The sequence below is a fragment of the Prionailurus viverrinus genome, chromosome B2 (genome assembly GCF_022837055.1).
Source record: "Prionailurus viverrinus isolate Anna chromosome B2, UM_Priviv_1.0, whole genome shotgun sequence".
NCBI classification, from domain to species: Eukaryota; Metazoa; Chordata; class Mammalia; order Carnivora; family Felidae; genus Prionailurus; species Prionailurus viverrinus.
The window spans coordinates 11,899,749-11,906,183 of NC_062565.1; positions in this window are offsets into that span (position 1 = coordinate 11,899,749).

Sequence of the window (6,435 nt, forward strand, 5' to 3'; positions counted from 1 at the left end):
GGATTGATTCCTACAGGTTTAATATAGCTCAAGCTAAGAGAGTTGTTACATGTTGTTGCAAACTCAAGCACCACTAGAATTGACTATTGAGATTGGCAACGGGAACCAAGGGCAAAGTGCTTGGAACGAATATATGGTTTTTCTCCAAGATAGGCTGGGAAAACATGTCCCGTCAAGACACCGCCGTTCTGATGTGTGTCTGAAACTATGTGGAAACAACTGAGTGGAGCAGAGGCTGAGGATTTTGTCATCAGAATGAGAGAGATTCGGGTTCGGACCTCAGCTGCGTGCCTGCTACCTGAGCTGTACTCGGGCAAGGTCGTGGCAGGAGATTTCAGCCATTGGGTCAGCCTGGGGAGAGAGATATAATGGGGCAGACAGAACGCTAGCACTTCATCCATATAGACATAATCGATTCCAATTTCCAACTATATCTAAACAGGACCAGTCCTATCTGGGGTAATGAGGCAATGCATTTTACCTAAGGAGACTACTTTGTGCCAAGCGTTTAAGAACTATAGCTAATTAAAACATTTGTAGTACTGTTTCCAGTGTGTGTGTGTGTGTGTTTGTGTGTGTGTGTGTGTGTGTGTGTGTGTGTTTGGGGTGGGGAGATATTCCCCACACCACCAAGAAATTCTTGGATACAAGCTGGGTGTACTGCAATTCAACTCAGTTCTGACACTTGTCAGATTCCATAGGTGAAGGGCTCAAACAAGAGTGCCTTGCCCTCAACCCCCTCCCTTCAGGGATCAATCACAAGGCCAGAAGGGAAATATTTCCAAATAAATGGACATGCTTTTTTCTTTTAATTTTTTTTTTTTAAATTTTTTTTTCAACGTTTATTAATTTTTGGGACAGAGAGAGACAGAGCATGAACGGGCGAGGGGCAGAGAGAGAGGGAGACACAGAATCAGAAATAGGCTCCAGGCTCCGAGCCATCAGCCCAGAGCCCGACTCGGGGCTCGAACTCACGGACCGCGAGATCGTGACCTGGCTGAAGTCGGACGCTTAACCGACTGCGCCACCCAGGCGCCCCTCTTTTAATTTTTTTTTAATGTTTATTTATTTTTGAGAGAGAGACAGAGTGCGAGGGGGGAGGAGCAGAGAGAGAGGAATCCGAAGCAGGAATCCGAAGCAGGCTCCGGTCTCCGAGCTGTCAGCCCAGAGCCCAACGCGGGGCTTGAACTCACGAACCTAGAGATCATGACCTAAGCCGAAGTCGGACGCTTACCGACTGAGCCCCCCCAGGCGCCCCGGACATGCTTTGTGAACGTATTGGAAGACTCAATATAGTAAAGATGCCAATATTTCTCAAGTTGATCTATAGATTCGGTGTGATCCCAATGAAAAGAAAAATCACAACAGGATTTTTTTTTATACAAATAGACAAACTTATTCTAGACTTTGCATGAAACATCAGAGGAACTACATAGCCAAAACAATTTTGAAAAATAACAAAGAACTCGCATTACCAAATTTTATCACTCGTAGTTACCAAGATAGTGTGATTTTTGCATAAGGATATGCATGTAGTTCAGTGGAATAGAAAATGCAATCCAGAAACAGACCCACACAAATATGGTCAACTTATTTTTCACAAAGGTAAAAAGACTAATTCGACAGAGAAAGGATAGTCTTTTCAACAAATGGCCTAACACAATTGGGCATCTATATATCTCACACTTTATGCAAAATTTCACTCAGACTTTATAGTTAAGTCTATTTTTTTTTTAATTAAAAACTTTTGGAAGAAAACAGGAGAAAAACCTTTATGATCTTATCAGGAAGAGTTCTTTGACATGGCAACAGAAAACATAATCCGTAAAAGAGAAAAGATAGAGTGAGCATCATCGAGATTTAAAAATGAAAAATTTTGCTCTCTGAAAGACAATGGCAGACAATGAAGAAACAAGCCACCGACCTGGATAAAATATCTTCAAATCTCATATTCATCAAAGGAGTTAGATCCAGTATTTATTAAAAAAAACCTCTCAAAGCTTAACAGATAAATCAATTTAAAGACAGGATCTGTCTAGATGCTTCTCTAAGATAAAGGGATGTCAAATAAGTACATGAAAACGTGTTCAACACCATTACTCATCATGGAAATGAAAATTAAAGCCACGATGAAATACAATTACACGTCTGTTAGAACGGCTGAAGCAAAAAGCAAAATATAAAACTTGCAATTCCGAGTAATGGTGAGGAAACAAAACAACTAGAACTTTCATGCATTGCCGGGGGGGGATGTAAAATGGCCAATCATTCTAGGAAAGAGTTTGACAGTTTCTTATGAAGCAAAGCACACCCTTACAATCCGATCCAGCAGTCCCCCCACCCCCCCACTAAGTATTTACCCTAGATAAATGAAAACATCGGTGCTCTCAAAAACCTGTAAGTGAACATTTATGGGAGCCTTCTTCATAATCACTCAAACGAGTCGACAACCTGAATGTCCTTCAGCGGATGAATGGAATCACAAAACTGGAGATCCCTGCAGTGGAATACGATTCACCATAAAAGGATACCAACTACATGGCTGAATCACAAATGCATCGTGCTGAGTGAAAGAAGCCAGTCTCGGGGCTACGTGCCATATTGTTCCATTTATATTACATTCTGGAAAAGGCAAAACTGTAAGGAGAGAGATCAGTGGTTGACAGGGGTTAGGAATGGGAGAGGGTTTGGCTCTGAAGAATAGCATGAGAGGATTTTGGAAGTGACAGAACCGCTCTGTTCTCTAATTGTGGTGGTAGCTATGTTGATACAGGTGTTAAAATTCAATGACATGTACACCCCAAAAGTTAATTTTGCAGTATGCAAATGAAAAAAAAATAGGTAAGACTATACTTGGATTATGAAGAACCTCAAGAAAATGATTAGTATAAAATTTAAGACCGTGGTTGCTTTCGGAGTTGGGGGGGGGGGTAGCTGTGTTTGGGATAGAGTATGTGGGGGGAGACTTTGGGGTGACTGGCCAGTTTCTATTTCTTTACCTTATAATTATTCACTAGGCTAACACATTTGTGTGGTTTTCTGTATCTATATTTTGACAATAAAAGGGTACGTCGATATTGAGCCAACAAAATTTCAATGTGATTTTACGTAAAACTTGCCGAGAAGTTAAGTTCTAAGGACTGATAATGTCCTGTTTCTCAAGCTGGATGATAAGTATTTAAGCATCTATATTATCAGCATAGTTAATACACACATTATCAGTATAGTGTACTCTCAACAGATACGATTTGTACCCTCTTTTGTATATATGAATTAGTTCAGAGTGGAAAAAAATCCTTCAAATTACACATTACCCAGAGTTTTTTCAAACATGCTGAATAACTATATATTATTTACCAAACTAGCGTTTTCCTAAACACCTATTTTATGCCCAGTATGAGCAGGATCTTTTGAGATGCATGGGGGAAATACAAAGAGTTACTTGAATATTTTACATTGAGAATGGATGGATTCATGTGTTATTCATAGAAAAAATTGAATTAAAAGTAAGAAAACTACAAAACTTTTTTCCTGCTTCAGAAAATTAGAATCTTATTCAGGAGAGGAGAACACAAATGGGAAGACTGTGGAGAGTGTTAGACTTATCTCCTGGACCTTCTGCTGTGCATGGTGAGTGTGTAAATAAGTGTGCCATGGGGCAAGTGTGCACTTTGGGGGAGAACTGATGCCCATTAGTTGTATCCCAGACTACATGCATAGTCACACTTAAGTGAAAGTTTATTAGACTTTTAAGCCCCTTTGTTCCAGGAGAATATATAAGCACCAAACGACATGTTTTAAGTTGCAATTCAACAGGAACATACGCTATCAGAAACAGAACTTTATTTTACAGGCAGCTTCTCAGGGTTGCCCCTATTTTAAATGGCAAAATACACCTACTTATGTACTTAGCATTAGAAAGCCAAAGGAAGTAAGCCTCCGATTTCTCTATTGTGTTATAGTTCATTACATTTTCTTATACTTCATCTGCCTTCTGACCCTTTTCCATAACCTTGATACCTTAACGTTCTTCTATTTCTTTGCTGTTCCTTTAGAAAGGGAACAGCCGGAGATTATTAGCTTACTGTTGATTTGGAAGAGCCGGTGGACTCTTTGCAGGCACCCTTTTGGGGGGCGCTAGAAATGACTCCCATTGGGATCTCTGCATCTTCGGAGCCTCACAGTTAAGCTGAGCATAATTAGGGGGCCATATCATTTAGTGTCCAAACTGGAAACTTGCGAAAAGGGGTGCCCCCAGTCACTGTATAAACGGGGGCTGTCCTGGATAAACAGGGACACGCGTCATCCTGGTCAGAAGCAAGCGGGAGTGTCCAGAGGAGAGTAAGCAGGAGGGCACAGGTACCTGAGATGGTGATGTGTGAAGAATGTGGACAGCGGCCATGACTGTCTGGTCAGAGACATGGAGGCCAGGGTACCATGACCATGGGCTGGGGCTTCGTACATCGCATGGGTAACTGACCTGGACAACCTCTATGAGCCTGGTTCCTATCACTGATGGAAAAGCACCACATCTGCAAGGTTGTGATTGTGTGTTGTATGCGTGAGTCTCTGTTTCGTGGTGTGAGAGTTGGGTGAGTGTGTGAGGGGGTGTGGTGGAAGTGGCTTTTGTCAAGGCCCCCTCCTTGTGGCTCACTTTCTGGACACTGCTCTATTTTTATGGTGATGCTGATTTCGTATAGGGTCGGCTCACTGCTTGCCTTTCTTGAGTTGGCATAAAATCTGCTGTGATTTCTAGAGGGTTCAACGTGACTTTTTCTTCCTGAGTTGTAGCAGTTTATGAAGCCACACCCGTGGGTCATGAGCACACGTGTGGAGGTGCTGGTGAGGTGAGACTGCTTGACTCACGAGGGCGGAGTCGGAGGGGAACAGAGGGTCCTGGAAGGCGCGGAGAGGAGAAATGCATCATATACAGAGAAATGGAAGCAGAGAGTCCCAAGAAACAATCCTACCCATGAGCAACCATGTCCTCACCTCTTTCTTATCACATCTCTGCCCACAGGTCTAATACGATAGCATTATTATTAGCATTATTGATAGCATTATCAATAACATGTCTAACATGCACACGCTTAACGTCTTTTCATTCATCAACGACACGTATCTATGGGGCCCCACCATGTGCCACTCTACATACTAGGGACAGAGTAGTGAGTATGACAGGCAGGATCCATGCCCTCAGGGAGGTGGGGACAAGTGTAAACAAACACACACAGTTGAGAGAATGTCAGAGAGTGAGGTGTGCCGTGTAACCGAAAAGCTTAATCCACATTTATTGAGGGTTTGCTCTGTGCCCGACGTTGATCTACACGCTCTATGTGTGTTAGTTGACTTAAACCCCTGGGCACTTTTATACTGCCCGTGACATCATTATCGTCCCCATTTTATAGATGAGGAAACGGAGGCACAGAAAGCAAGATTAAGTCATCGTCCAGGGCCACGCGCCAGTAAGGGGCAAAACTAAAATTTAAATACAGACCATCTGATTCTGAGCCCACATTCTTAGCCATTAGGTCACATGCTAAGAGCACCTGAGGTCCAGGGAGGGTAAAAGGTGCTGGACAGACTTAGGACGTGGCTGGGATGAGAAGCCTGTGTTAAACAGAGTGGCCAAGGGAGATGTCTCAGAGGAGGGGGCATTTCAATTCAAACCTAAGTTATGAGAAGTAGCCAGACATGTAAAATCCGAGGGTAGAATTTTCCAGGCCTAGAAATCAGCTAGTACAAGGATCGTAAGGCAGCAAAGAGCTGGAATCGTTTGAGTGGCAAAACAGAGGAGTGGGGTGGTCACAATCTTCATGAAAAAGGAATCCGAATTCAAAGCAGAAAAATCTGGCTGACTACTCGAGTATCAGTTTCTTGGTCTACAAAAAGGAGTCTACACAGTCTTGGTCTACACAGCTGGCCTTACCCACTTGTTACAGAATTCAAGCGGCGGCATGATTAGAATCACAGCTCCTAATAACATGTCCACGGTAAGCAGAGCCTGGCTATCTCGCCTTTTCCCATAAGAACACGTCCATGTTACCAGTTCATATCTAACGGAGCAGATACTGTGTACCTTGCACAGCACACATGTCATGAAAGTCATCACATGTATCTTTCGGAGGGTACCTACCACCCCCATCTTGTTGATGAGAAACCGAAGCTCTCAGAGGGCGAGTAATACTACCCACGTCACATCTCTAATGGATACGGTAAGACTGTGCTTCTAACGCAGTTTTGTCCTACTTCAAAGCACAAGGTGTTTTTCTACCCTCCTTTGTCAATTGCAAACTCAGGCGTAGCCGGCAGGGGACAACGTCTCGTGTGTATTGTAGCATCGCCCAGATGCAGACACCGTGCAGGAAATCTTTGGATGGTGGCTCTGATGAAGACGGTGATGGTATTGACGCCATGACGACGGAGTAAAGCAAA